A 15,166-nucleotide genomic window follows, 5' to 3' on the forward strand; every position below is an offset into this window, starting at 1 on the left:
ACGGCTGAATAAAACATCTGTGGAGATTATGCAAAGGTCCTTTTTGCTTCTTTACCCTGGACTATGCTAGCAGCAATTCAGAGGTGCTACAGAGAAGAAGCTGCAGTACTAGCACCAAGATTTTGGCAACTTGACCATAGGTACAGAAGGTGTGCAGGATGCTGCTCTACGAATTCTTTAACCAGCCATCTCTGGTCCTGGCATATTCCTTCCAGCTTCTGGTGCAGCCAGGGCACCCTTTGGTCCAGTAGATGACATTGTTATTTGAAAAATTTGGCCCACACCTTGGGCAGGAGGCCATCCATAGGCTCTGGTCCTGCAGGTCCCTGCTCAGCTGGGGACAGTGTTCCATGTGGAGAAGATGGAGCAGCCATCACAGGGACTTGGGGGCTGTTTTCAGCAAAGTGGCCAGGCTCTCTCCCTGCTGGACTCTAGCAATTGTTGGGGGAAGCTGATGGGAAATTGTATGTAGAACTTGTAATAAGTAACAATATGTTTGTTCATTAATAGCTAGATAATTTAAATTATAAAACAATCGCTAAATAGCTCGTTTAGCAGGATATAATGTTACCTATGTGCAGTCACATATGGTAAAACCTCTAACTTCATAGGAATGGCTTTGTTTACAAACCCCCCCCCCCCCCCCTATAACTAGGTACAGCTACATCTGGTAACAATTACTAACTTCGCTAGAATTGCTTGGTTTGCAAATTCCACCCCATAGATATAGGAGACTCTCTGAAACTAGATACCCTCACACGTGGTAACAATTATTAACCTTGCAAGAATTGCTTAGCTCGTAGAATTTAGACTTATAGATATGCCTTATAAGGAAAGCGGCCAAAGAGGAAGACTTGGGGCCTTCATCCCACGACCACCAGAAGGCAGAAAAAGACCCCCTAGCAACCGGAGGAGCAAGCGCAGAAGACGGACCACGTCATCCAGGAATCCGGAAGCAAGGGACAATAAAAAGCGAACTTTAAAGGGGGAAAGGTGCGCGCCTAAGAGGAGCGGGGACTCCTGGCCACGCAGCGCTGAACCTTGCTTATTCTTGCCTGCATAATAATAAAGATAATTGTACGGTTCTTAAATTTGGTCAATTCGTTTATCACGATTTGGTGCCGTGACTCTGATCTAGAGACAGGGTTGGTTTGAGAATTCAGGGGGGGGCACCCCCACCCCTTTGGTGGCCCTGATCTTCTCAACCAACCCCCACTCTGGGCTGACAAACCTAAATTCGAGAATAAGCAAGGAAACACCGGTAACCCTGTAAACTTTGTGCATGAAGATCCGAGCGAAGACGCAGGACGCGTGAGTATACGGGTGAACCGCTCGGTTGGGGTTGGAATCCCAGGGCACAGTGAATGAGACGTCCAACTGAGGACGAAGCAAGAGGGACCCTCTAGTAGTGCGTTCCTCGTAACCCGCGAGGGAGCGAGCCACGACGGAGGGGTGTGTGTGTGTGTGTGTGTGTGGAGGTGCCTTGGAAGATGGGGCAGAAGGAAAGCAAGCCTTCTGACCCCATGGGGGAGGACCCCCGGTTACCCCCAATACCTAAGGATAGTCCATTAGGATTAATGATTAAGTATTAGGATGATTTTCCCTCCAGAAAAGGGAAGGATAAAGCAAAAATGATAAATTATTGCATGGTAGTATGGGGTGGGGGGGTAAGAAACTGGACTCAGGAAATATATACTAGCCCATTTTCGGATCCTCCGAGGACTAGGTCTGTCAAGCCCTGAACATCTATGTGAATTCCAAAGAGCCAGAAAACCTGGAAGAGAGTGTTTATGCTAAATTGTGGTTGGTAGGAAGTAATGAGCAAATAACTAGATTGCTCCCCCTTAAGGGAAGCCAAGGGGAGGAAGATAAAAAAAACCAAAAATAAAAAACAAAAAAAAAAGGTCCCAAGTGGAGGAAGATGAGGACAGTAATTGAGGAAGGAGAGAACAGTGGGTTGTTCCCTCTTAGGGAGAAAGCATTAGGGGGATCCCAAGCTGAGATGGGGTTTGTCACTGTCCCCTTAAACTCAGGAGATGTCCATGAGTTTAAGAAAGAGATGGGAAAATTATTAGAAGACCCTATAGGAGTAGCAGAAAGGGTGGATCAGTTCCTGGGACCAAATATATATACTTGGGAAGAGATACAATCCATTCTAGGCATACTATTTACAACAGAGGAAAGAGGGATGATTAGAAGGGCAGGAATGAGGTTTGGGATGCCCAGCATCTTCAAGGTCCTGCGGCTGATGTCAAATGGCCCTTGCAAAATCCCAACTGGAATAATCAGGACCCCAACTATCATGGTCATATGCAGGACTTAAGAACCATCATAATCCAGGGCATACGAGAGGCTGTGCCCCGGGGACAAAATATAAGCAAGGCATTCAGAGAGTGCCAAGAAAAGGATGAGACCCCCACTGAATGGTTGGAAAGATTAAGGAAGAGTTTTCAGTTATACTCAGGGGTGGATCCAGAGACGCCTATGGGGCAAGCACTCCTGAAAACACAGTTTGTAGCTAAATCGTGGCAGGATGTTCGAAAGAAATTAGAAAAGCTAGAGGATTGGCAGGACAGAGGACTTGATGAATTGCTTAGGGAGGCTAGAAAGTATATGTTAGACGGGAGGAAGAAGCACATAAAAGGCAAGTTTGGATGATGGTGGCAGCAGTAAGGGAGGGGCAGCGAAACAACCCTCCGCCACGGGAAAGAAATGACATGAGGAGGGGTCCCCGGGATTTAGGAGGGCCCCCAGCGGGGGGGAGAGAAGGAACAGTGTGCTACTACTGTGGTGGGAAAGGACACATGAAGAGGGAATGTTCAAAGAGGATTAGGGGGGGTCAAGGGCTCTATTTATTGGAGACTCAAATGTCATCAGACCCCTTGGTAAAACTTAAAGTGGGTCCCCAGCAAACCCCCATAACCTTCCTTGTAGACACGGGGGCCGAGAGATCAACAGTTCAGTCTTTGCCCCCGGGATGTAAGATTTCGCCTTCAACAGTACAGGCTATTGGGGCAAAAAGGGGAATCCTTCAAGGTTCCTGTAATTAAAGATGTCTTAATAGAATCAGAGAAAAAAAATAGGGCTAGGATCCCTGCTACTAGTTCCTGAAGCCGATTACAATTTATTAGGTAGAGATTTAATGGTGGAATTAGGAATAAATATAAATATTTAAGAAAACAGTTGAAAGTCAGACTGTGCCCCCTACGGGCCACTGACAAGGAGAAGATAAACCCAGAGGTTTGGTATACCCCTGACACAGCAGGAAGACTGAATATAGAGCCTTTCACAGTTATCATCCAAAACCCAGAAATCCCGGTGAGGATGAAACAATATCCCATGTCAGACGATGGGCGAAGGGGACTAAAACCAGAGATAGAATGGTTAATACAACAAGGGCTCTTGGAACCTTGTATGTCTCCCTTCAACACCCCCATCTTACCTGTAAAAAAAAAAACAGATGGAAAATACCAACTAGTACATGATGTAAGGGAAATAAATAAAAGAACTATTTCCTGGTTCCCTGTAGTAGCTAATCCCCATATATTGCTCAGTCAATTGAAACCTGATGACCAATGGTATAGTGTGATAGATTTGAAAGATGCCTTTTGGGCATGCCCCTTGAAGGAAGAATGTAGAGACTATTTTGCATTCGAATGGGAAGATCCCGATACCCACCAAAAGCAACAACTAAAGTGGACCGTGCTCCCACAGGGATACACTGAGTAACCGAATTTATTTAGGCATGCATTAGAACAGATAATGAAAACCTATATCCCAAATCCAGGAATAACCCTTGTTCAATATGTAGATGATCTGTTAATAGCAGGAAAGAGTGAGGAATCAGTTAGGGAAGAAAGTATTAAGCTTTTAAATTTTTGAGTATTCAGGGGCTGAAGGTGTCCAAAAATAAATTGCAATTCGTAGAAGAAGAAGTGAAGTACCTGGGACACCGACTCAGTAAAGGAACTTTAGTGTCCTCTTATTTGGCACACATGGGATGATCTGATATCAGTGGCTGAGGTCCTCGCTGAGATAACACGGCCACCGTCTAACAGACCTGGGTGCATTAAATGTGGTGATCCCAACTGTAGGGCATGGATAAAAATATTTTGCGGGGGATGTAGGCTCAAATAGTGGGTTTTCCAATCACAATTAGGTGGGGGTATCTGGTGTCATACTTGTGATTGGGGTTGGAGGAGGGAAAACCCTCACACGGCCCTAAGCAAATTTGCAACAGCCCCAGGACAAAGAGAAATCCCTTATAGGGAAGCAATAGCATTAATTGAAAATATAGAGCAGAGGAGACATTGGGCCCTGGCCTGGGCAATACATCACCAATCATATAGGATCATCTGCCAAAATCAGAGTGTGATATTAGACCAGGTGTGTGAAAGGAAAAAGATTCATGTCCCCATAGAGCGGCAAGTTGAGCCCCGAAATTGGGATAGTACTGTACATAGCTACTTCCGAATATATAAGAAACGAGCCCGTAAGGCTCGGAGGAAAAAACCAGACAGTGAGACTCAGGCCCTGTAAAGCTCGCTAGGAACGGCAGAGAGTCTGCCATAAAATATGAAAGATCCTTTGCCTGGAGGCCTGGCAGCCTGCCCTTAGGAGTGGGGGCAGGAACGAAAGAAATAGCCCAAATAATGCACCCCCTGAAGACTACCCCTGCTGTGAGAAGATAATGATCCCTGCAGACCGATGCACCCGGGCTGGCAGGCGAGGCAGAGAGGTAAGGAGGAGTGGGGGAGAGCAACGGGCCACAGGAACAGGAACGGAGCACAGGAATGCTCCAGGTAAAAGAGGTGTGGTTACAAAGGGTGAACAAAATTTGTTGCTAGGACCCTGCCCTGTTTGGCGAGCTATTTTTATCATTATAATCCTGAGCTTCCCGACTGCCTGGGGAAACCCTCATCAGCCTTATAAAGGGAACAAGATCCTAGTCAAACGGACCCTGATTACTGACTGGTCTCAGGCCTTTTTGCAATTTACCAGATCTATGGGAAATACCACAGGTTTAAGTTTACTAACATTAGTTCTGCATGACGGTCTGCCATACGCCAAACATAAATGGAAGAGGCAGAAAACTTGGCAGCTTCAAGGAGTAGTGGGAGAACAAATTAATATTGGATGTCGAATGGTTAATGGATCAGACTATACAAACACAATCTCAATCAGTGTTTCCATGGGTCAGGAGGATAAACAAATAAATTGTGAATACCCAGCACAAGACTGCTGGCAAAACTTCACATTAACTCACACAGCAGAGGTAGTCTGCCTCTGGGCAAAAGATACACAGAGCCTTTCTTTTAAATTCATAATAGATACTAAAACACAATCTACCACTACTAAACCTCACATTATCACCGTTTCACCTACACCACCGATCACACTTACATCAAAAATTTTCAAAATAGGACCTTATATAATCAGAAAAAACTGGTCAACAACAAATATTATTCAATCCAGCATGGTCTCTCAAACAGGTCAAACTGCTGATGCAGACCAATGTTTCAGAAATCCAGCCAGCTTGTTCTCCGTTTTTGCAAACATCCTTTGAAGGCTGGACTACTTGGCTCAGGAAACGCAGCTCTTTTAAAACAAGGAAACTTAGAGATGTGACTGGTGTTCTAGGCACAGGACTGGGAATTCTGAATAGCATCGATTCGGAGGTACTAATGAACAAACCGGCTGCTACAGCCAGAGATCTGTCCAAATTACAGCACCCACTGAGATCATCTCTATTGGCTTTGGGGACACACCAGTGGACGTTGTCAAACATTTTGCCAAATTGGGAAAGAGTAAATGTGAACGATCACAAATTGGTGATTGATGCACTTGATGCCACACAAAATAATGTCTCCTTAGCCCTCAGCTGTATCCAGGCACAATTATGGATGCAGTCAGTCTCTGCTGCAATTATAAGAGAGGGCGAGGAAGGCACTTTCCCCACAGAAATTCGGAAAATAATCTGGGACAATGCCACTGAATTTGAAAGGGAATTCCAATCCTGGTGGAAACTGGTGAATTTTACCTATAACCCTATTTCTAATACAGTCACTGCCTTTGTCTTGACCATACAAAATGCCTCTGTACATCTAGTTTTTCCTGTCATTGCATTAGGAATAAACCATGACGGAGCTGTCCTCTATCCTACAGAACATAAAGGATGGGCCCGTCAGCTTGGTGACAAATGGTAAACTGTTGACTTGGAATCTTGTATTGTACGAGAAACAACTTGGGTTCATCTGTGAGGGCAATGTAATTATAGCTCAAGATATCTGTTTGGACACAGAGCAAAACATTTGCCATTTTGAGATTCGCCCTAACGAGGCTTCTAAAAGAGTTCTTATATACATAGGCAATGGGTGCACGTGTTTTAGAACTCTCTGTGATTTTGTGCTAATAGATAATATTGTGGTGGGACACTGTTCGGATGGTCACCTACTGCCACAGGTGTCCTAAACAGTATGTGCCATCCCATTGTCGTTCTTTTAATTCTGATTGTACTAGGATTTATTTTGTCAGCAGTTCAATTTGTTATGAATTGGAATATGATGAAAAGGCTAAATAAATTAGCATGTATAATTAATGCACAGAGCTTAACTGATGAAACAGGCCATTTAGCGCTTCCTAGGAAGGAGCTAAAAAGATTTAATGAACAAAATTGGTAAAAAGAGAAATGGGGGTTGTAATAAGTAACAATATGTTTGTTCATTAATAGCTAGATAATTTAAATTATAAAACAATCGCTAAATAGCTCTTGTTTAGCAGGATATAATGTTACCTATGTGCAGTCACATATGGTAAAACCTCTAACTTCGTAGGAATGGCTTTGTTTACAACCCCCCCCCCCCCCTATAACTAGGTACAGCTACATCTGGTAACAATTACTAACTTCGCTAGAATTGCTTGGTTTGCAAATTCCACCCCATAGATATAGGAGACTCTCTGAAACTAGATACCCTCACACGTGGTAACAATTATTAACCTTGCAAGAATTGCTTAGCTCGTAGAATTTAGACTTATAGATATGCCTTATAAGGAAAGCGGCCAAAGAGGAAGACTTGGGGCCTTCATCCCACGACCACCAGAAGGCAGAAAAAGACCCCCTAGCAACCGGAGGAGCAAGCGCAGAAGACGGACCACGTCATCCAGGAATCCGGAAGCAAGGGACAATAAAAAGCGAACTTTAAAGGGGGAAAGGTGCGCGCCTAAGAGGAGCGGGGACTCCTGGCCACGCAGCGCTGAACCTTGCTTATTCTTGCCTGCATAATAATAAAGATAATTGTACGGTTCTTAAATTTGGTCAATTCGTTTATCGCACTCCTGTTCAACCTGCTCAGAAAACCTGACAGCTTCTATCATTCTTCTGCAGAATGGGCATGCGGGATTTCTCTTTGCCCACTGTAGGATGCAGCCCAGGCAGAACTGGTGGTGACAGGGCAGAGAAATTCACATCCATCTTAGTGACCTGGCAGATGGGGCAGTTCCATTCTCTTCCCATGGCTATGTCTGTCTCACAGCAGGAGGGAAGAGCTGAGGACCAAGAGCTGCTCTCATCAGCAATCTTGCTTGGAAAGAGCCCAAGCTTCAGCCAGAGTGGTCCAGGCTCTGTCAGTGCCCAAATATAAGCAGAAAGGGATGTTGTATCACAATCCATTCCTTGGTGAAGAAGGTTCACAGTGCTACAAATATAAACGAGACCAGACTTTCTCTAGAGAAAGAGGTTCTTATTTATAAAACCAGCTGCAGAGAACAGAGTACAGAGGATAAGCCCAAGCACCCACTCAGCGACCCAAAACCAGAACAGAGCACTACCCCCTAGTGCACTGGGCCCTCCCCACAAAACAAGTCTCAAAAGAGAAGAACCCTGACCCAACCGAACTCCCCCCACTTATAGCCCCCTTCAAGTCCAGGATTGGTCCATTTTGGATAGGCATGATGATTGGTCCATTTCCAGGCTTCTCATTGGTCTTAAACGCCATCCCTCCTGGACCAATAGTTTCTGCAGGGCTTCAAATGATTGGTCAGATCTTCCATCCAATCCCTCTTCAACCTCGCCTTGCCCTGCTAGACTGCCCTTCCACCAAACCGCGGACCCGTCTCCTAGAACATTCTGATAACTGTGCCCCACTCTACACATAATAGAATTAATATAACATAATTAATACTACATACTTGAAGTATAGCCAACTTGAACATAGCTTTCACTTACAACATGAGCGCCATTTCTGAAATGCCTCAGCTGCTTTGAAGGAGCTGACATGCCACTGCAGCTGAAAAACACCTTGGCATTAAACAGGCTGCAGCAAAAACTACAAATGGGTTTCTCCATGTGTGTTGGTATGTCCAGTTGTCAGTCCCGTGGGTGATCCCTATATCCCTGTTCTCTCCTACTCCCTCTCAATCTTCCTGTCCCTCCAAAGCATCTTAAACAGTCTCCATACTGCCCCAGCACAGACTTCGCTCTATCCTACTCCCTCCTGCACATTCTACGGCTCTTCCTCTTTCCCCGCTGCCCCTTCCCGCAGCTCTGCTCCTGTTCCCTGCCCCCGCTTTACTCTCGTTGTCTCTCCGTTCTATTTCCTGTCAGTTCTGTGACTATTTCTCGCCTCCGCTCCCAGTGCCACGCTCGACTCAGACTCCCAGGCGAACTGCGCCGGCAGCCGTTCTCTGCAGCCGGGACACGGCGGGGAGCTCTCATGCAGCGGCACGACAGCGGCCGGTCGGGCCCGGGACAGGCGCCTCGGCCCTCGGGCCGGAGTGGGGCCGCTCCGAGCCAGCGGGAGCAGCTGGAGCTGCGGCCCGGGGAGCGGGGCCGGCACAGCCCCACAGCCCCGTGCCCGCTCCTCACGGCCCCTCTGCGAAATGGCGGCAGCGCGGGCCAAGGAGGCCGTGGGCTGCGGGCAGCGCTGCCTCCGTGCCGTGCCACACGCCGCAGGCGGCTTCAGCAGCACCACAGCTGCTCTGGGGACTCGGCTCCCACAGCTGCTGACGAGCCGCCGAGCAGCACAATGCTGCGGAGTGCGCTAAGGGAGAGACTGCGTGTATGGCCAGTTAGGAACAAAGAAGGGCAGTGTTCATCGGTGCCTCCCCTCGGGCAGGAATGGAGGGCCCGCGATGGCGCTCAGACCCAACGCCGAGGCAGCTGGGCAGCCTGCCTGGCTTCTGGCTAGGAGATGTGACCAAGACACCCTGCAGCCTGCTACAGCCCTCTGCTCATTGTGTGCTGCAGCCTTCAAGGTGAGCAGCGATCTCTGCTTGATTCCAGAGCATGGCATTGGCCGAGTTTCTGCAGCTTGTCGGCTGGAGACTGCTTATGAGCCTTGGAGAGACACCCCAGGGGTGGTAATCTGGCAGTGCCTCTGTGCTTGCAGCTCTAAACACCTGGGCCTTAACTGGTGCTTCAGGGGCAATGATACCAACGGCGCTGTTTTAAGGCTTTCCAAGAGATTCTGAACATAGCGTGCCTGGCACACAGAAGTCCTGAATATTTCCTTCCCACAAGAGCTGTTTGGCTAAAAGGCCACCTGTGTTAGCTGCAATCTGCAGCAGCCGGCACATTTGTGTGTGTCCCATGGTAGTACCTCATGGTGTCCAGGGACAAGAAGAAGGGAGCTCAGGGCCTCTGGATGATAGCTTGGGGATCTGGGGTGCATGTGGTATTTACTTGTGCCACTTGCAGTGACCCAGACACAGGAAGGTTCTAGAGGTGAACCCCTGGCACCCTGGTGTTCCCAGCAGGAGTGTGGTGGGGCTTTGACCGTGGGTCACTCTACAGGACACCAGGCCTGATGCTGGCACGTGGGCTACATCAGCCTCAAAGGGAAAAAGGATCTTGGCTCAGGATTTAGTAGGGCTCTTTTAGCGAGCTTCAAGTAGGATTGGAAGTGGAAAGGGAATCAGCCAGGCTCACTTGGGAGAAGCGTGGGCACTGCACACCCATGTTTGCGTGAGAGTGGAGGATGGAAGCAGTGCTGCCATCAAAGGTGATGAAACTGTAGCAGAAGAAATGGAAAAGCAGGTTTCTTGCCAGAAGGCTGTCAGATATAATTACTACCAAAGAAAGACATTTGCATCTGGGCTTTTTACAGCAGCCTGCATACAGGGCTTCAGATGGGGATGTCTGAGGAATACGACATGAGTGCCTCTGCATTCCCCTGCACAGTGCTGCCTCCCAGAATACATCAACCTTTCTCCGTTTTGCTCCTTATATTCCTATGCAAAATAAGGAAATTCAGTAGAGCGGAGGTCCAGGAATTCACAGGCAATGTGGGCATACATTGGGGAGTTCAGAGACATCACTATGTCATGAGGTCACAGAGCTCTCTTTGATGCGAGGTTCCAAAACTCCTCCTTGTTGTTCAGTGCTCACTCTCGACAACACTGCAGCCGCAGCAGCAGCAGCAGCAGCCGCAGCAGCAGCAGCAGAGTGTTGCGAGCAGGGGGGATCATGGCCCTGAGGCACTGCCTCCTGCTCCTCTTTCTCCTGGCCCTGCAAGCCCAGAATGCCCAGAGTGCTCCAACAGCTGGGCAGGCAGCAGGTAGGCAGGCAGGGGTCAGCACATAGCCCTGGCTGGCAGCAGCGGGGCCAGGACTAGGGCTGGCTGAGCCAGGAGGCCACCACGCTGTGGGCAGTGGGGCAGACACAGCAGGGGAGGAGTGAGGGGCTGCAGCTGCTTTAGGGTGCAGCATGGGCAGAGGTTCCTAAAGAGCCCGGAGGTGGGAAGGTGTGGGAATCTACAAAAATCAGAGGGTTTCGGGAAAGTTGCAAAAGGCTGGCCTCAGAGACAGCAGAACTGTGATTAGAGCTAAGCAGCAGCCATGAGATAGGTCAGCAGAAAAATTATTTTTAGTGTAGAAAAGCAAGGAGAAACACAACAATAGTCGGTGTATTTGTACCTTAGCTAAAGGAACGTTGCAAGATAAGTCTCTATGTGTTAAGTGTTTTAATAGTTACAATAGCAGTAATACCTTGAACACTTCCGTGTGTGCGACAAATGATAGACAAAGCTATCAAGGAACTTTTTTATCATAGAAGAAAAAAAAAATGTAAGAAATGGATTCACAGAGAGTTCTCGAAATCTCACAGAGATATTAAATGAAAGTATAGACATGGAAGAAAGTTTTAAATTAAAACCATAAAGCCGACAATACTTTTTCAAACGTAACTTGTAACTATTGTCAAGCATAATTTATGCCTTTTAAACTGACTAGATTTTCACAACATTAAATTGCTGTGTTGTAGCAATGCTTAGTGCAAGCAAAAAAATGCTTTAAGTAAGTAATAAGCAGAAATATTATAATAAAGATACGAAACACAAATCATAACTATTACGATTATAAAAGTTCCTTTTTAAGTGAACCAAGAAGGAGAATTATGGGAATCCACAATATCAGAGGATTTTGGGAAAGCTGCAAAAGGCAGGCCTCAGAGACAGCAGAACTGGGATTAGAGCTGTGCAGTTGCCATGAGATAGGTCAGCAGAAAAATTATTTAAAAAGTAGAAAAGCAAGGACAAATAGAACAATGGTCTGTGTATTAAGGCTTGTCTAGAATAACTCCCTAAACTACAGAAAAGTTTATCTAGCAAGGTATTAGGAAGTTTGAAGGTTAATAATGGGGCCCTGTGCTTTGTGTTTTAAGGCTTACAAGCAGTTATTGTATTTGAAAAAAGCAGACATTGTTTCAACCAAAGGTACATGTGCTTATAGTGCTAAGATAGAACAACTGTCAATATGCTTTTGCTGTGCGTGATTGGTCCAAAAAGTTATAAAGTAAGTTGTAACACTAGGTTCTTTGTCTGCTGCCTGGAATGTGAACTGATGGCATCTTCCCATTCTCAAAACCATGTAATGAGAGTGATGCTGGAAAATAAATCAGCTCAAGGCACATTCCACAGAAGTCCGGCCCCTTTTGATTTGTACGTATACCCCAGGCCCGCGATAGGAAGGGGCAGTTCAGGCCCAGAACATCTGCGCCACATCTCCATCACTCAGCTCTGGTGTTATCATCACTCAGCACTCATTATCCAGCCTCCAGGCCTGGCTCCGGGGCTGGAGGGGGTCGTGTGGGCACGCCATGGCTTTTCACTTCATGTGAGAGCTGCCAGCTCAGCTGCCAGACCCCTGTGCAGCTGTGAGAATACAGAACCACCTGTGTGTGTGCCCTGTCAGTCAGTACCTTCCACATCCAGGCCTTGAGGTGTGACCATGAGAGGAGTAAACGTGATGCTAACTTCTTGTGTGTGCTTCGTTGTAGTTATGGACACAGAGAGTGCTCTTTCAGACCCTGAGCTAGAGGCAGATACCGTGATGATTCCAAGCTGGAACCTCAAGCGTGAGTAGTCAGTCTCTACTGCCTTCACAAGAATGAGCACTCCTTTTCCCTGTCGTACTCATGAGAAATTCACCTGCATAAGCGTAACTTTCTTTCATAAATCAAACTAGGGAAGAATTATGACACAGTTCCTGAAGGATTCCCTGATGTTGCAGAGGAGCTCCTGACAGCCTTGGAAGAAGCCCCATCTGGTTGGTATATCCCATTCTGTTAACCCTGAGACCTGGGATGCAGAGAATTACTTTCCTCTGGGCATGTTCTAAATCCTGCATAGCCAGAAGCGCTCAGTCAATCTTGCTGCAGGGACACCCCATTTCACACCTCCTGGAGTGAGCCATAGAAAAGGTCCAGCACAGCATCTTCTCACAGCTGTGCTTCCAGATGATTGCCAGGGGCATCTCCAGCTGCTGATACAGATGTACCATTATTGGCCAGAGCTGCTGTGTGCAGACATTGGCAGCCAGAGGCTGGCAAAAGGCCTCTGCTGAATTTGTTTTCACCTAACACTCAGCACAGCACGGAGGCAGAAATGATATCCCACGCAGTCTTGGCTGCCCCTGCCCATCCTCAGGCTCAGGGATGGGTTGAAGCTGGACCTCAAGTATGAGTATGAACCAGAAGGCATTCTTTCTCTGGGTCATTTGGTTGATTAAGTTTTGGGTGGTTTGGGTCTGCATTTCATGTTGCATGGCAGAAAACTTGGCTATGGATTCCTCTTGTCTTTGGGCACAGCAGGCTCCTCACTGCCACTTGCCAGAATTCCCAGGCCATGGTACCATGCTTGTGGTAAGGGGCAGTGGCTTCTGGTTAAAGTGTCCAATGTGTTTTGTGTAGAGAGTATAGAAAGTATACTCCCTATGGAAGAAAGTAACAGTGTGCCAAGCTCACACGAAGAAAGAGAAGTAATACGGGACACCAGCTCTCTTGCTGAGCCTGAGGAATATTCCGGCGAGTGCTTGGGCTATGCTGTCTTGGAAGAAGAGCAGCATTTCTGCTGTATCCCTGCAGTGCTCTCCATGGATGAATTGCAGCTGCCCAGCACACAGCCCTGCCCTACAGCCCAGAGGAAAAGACGGGGGCAGTGCTGCTCCCTGGCACACACTGGGCTCTTCCCCATGAGAACCTCTTGGTCCCTGATGCTGAGACACCAGAGCCAGAGGAAAAATTCTCTGAACAAAATAATCCTCAGGCATGTGAAGCAGACTGTGGAATTATGCCTAGTGCAGAGTGCAAACATTGTCTCTCACATTGTCTTTTCTCCTGCCAGGGTCAGCTGCTGGACAGTGGGAATCCAGCAAGAAGTACCTGCTAGCATCTCTTGCTAGCTAGTCTCGGCTGTGCTGCTCCTTGCAGCAGTAATTGGGTGCATCGTCATGTATCAGCTGCGGAAGAGGGACATGTGAGTTATTCATTGCTGCCATTGGCAATGAAGTGTTTGCACCATGCTGCAGTGCCCAGGCAGTTCTGTGGAAATCGCTGCAGTGCGGTTTTACTGTGCTCCAAATTCCTATCTATGAGGAGTCTCCTTGGAAATCTGTTTCTACAGGAGAGCCCAGGAAGACATAGAGGCATCAGGACAGGACTGGGACTCTTCCTGGGAGAGCCGTGGCCTGCTTAGAGATGAAACTGAGTCTGGAGAAGGTCCAGGAAGCGGCGAGGGACCCCAAGCCAACGGGTTCAGGGACAGCTGCCGCCTGTTTCCTGAGATCTTTGCAGCAGAGCTGGCCCAGCTGTACAAGACCATGCAAGCAGACCCGTCACCTCAGACCACGTGTCCCAGCTGTGCTCTGGCTGAGGGGGCTACTTCACGGGACCACTGGGTTTCCCTGGAGTCTCCTCTGCCCACAGCCTCGTGGTGCGCCTGCCACCAGTACCAGCAGGAATATTTTATGTTTGAAGATGAAGATTAGTGATAGTGGTAGTGGTAGTGATAGGCATAGTGGTAGTGGTAGTGATAGAGTGATCCTTTCAGTGATACTGATAGATAGTTATAGTAATAGGGATGCTTTTAATGATAGTGATAGTGACAGTGATAGATAGTGATAGTGATAGATAGTGATAGTGATTCTTTTAGTGACTGTGATTGTGATAACGATACTTAGTATAAGAGGACCGTGCTTATTTTAGTGATAGCGATAGTAATACTTTTAGTGATGATGGTAGTGATATTTTGTATCAGTGGATGATGATGGTTTCTGTGACTTTGAAAAATAAATCTGTTTCCAAAAGCAGTAAATTCTTGCGTGTTGTGGCTGTTTCTGTTGGGGTAGAATGCAGGGAGATTGGAGCAGGGCTGGGGGTGGGACAGGAACTATGAGAAACTACCACTGCAGTGCAGGTCCTGTTTGTGCCAGCCTCAGCCTGCTTTCCCAGCAGCGCCCATTCACAAGGCTTTCCTGCACCAGAATAAGGACATGCTGGTGAGGAGTGACATGCAAAACCTTCTCTAGGAGCTCATGTGGGATGTTGCCCCGAATCAGGAAGGTCTGGGCAGAGAGGGAAGATGTTCTGGGAAGGAGGGATGTCCAGTGCTGAGATCATCAAGGAGACCTGAGACGGTGACTTAGGTCATGGGAGATGTGGCAGTCCCCTCCCCAATGAGCTCAAAGAGGATGAAGGACCAAAAAGCTGGAACCAGGCTTTGCAAGATACTGAGGGGAAGGAATGTTATCTTAGTCATGAACATTACTAAAACGTATTTTGATAACAGAGACAGCAATTATAATAAAAATGACAGTCTTTTCCCACTCGCTATGGGAAGAACGCCAAAGGTGGAACAAAACACAGGAAGTGTGCTGTGGTGTTTTGCTTGAGCGA

General features: G+C 47.3%; 1 long non-coding RNA gene across 1 annotated transcript; it reads left to right on the plus strand.

Moving 5' to 3' along the window:
- The first annotated feature begins 630 nt into the window (after nt 1-630).
- Nucleotides 631-14,581, plus strand: LOC141727101 (uncharacterized). Its single transcript, XR_012578149.1, has 5 exons — nt 631-1,311; nt 12,272-12,349; nt 12,460-12,540; nt 13,617-13,748; nt 13,896-14,581. It is a non-coding gene; the product is annotated as an uncharacterized LOC141727101 (long non-coding RNA).
- The last annotated feature ends 585 nt before the right edge of the window (nt 14,582-15,166 follow it).

Source organism: Zonotrichia albicollis, chromosome Z (genome assembly GCF_047830755.1).
Source record: "Zonotrichia albicollis isolate bZonAlb1 chromosome Z, bZonAlb1.hap1, whole genome shotgun sequence".
In the NCBI taxonomy this organism is placed as follows: domain Eukaryota; kingdom Metazoa; phylum Chordata; class Aves; order Passeriformes; family Passerellidae; genus Zonotrichia; species Zonotrichia albicollis.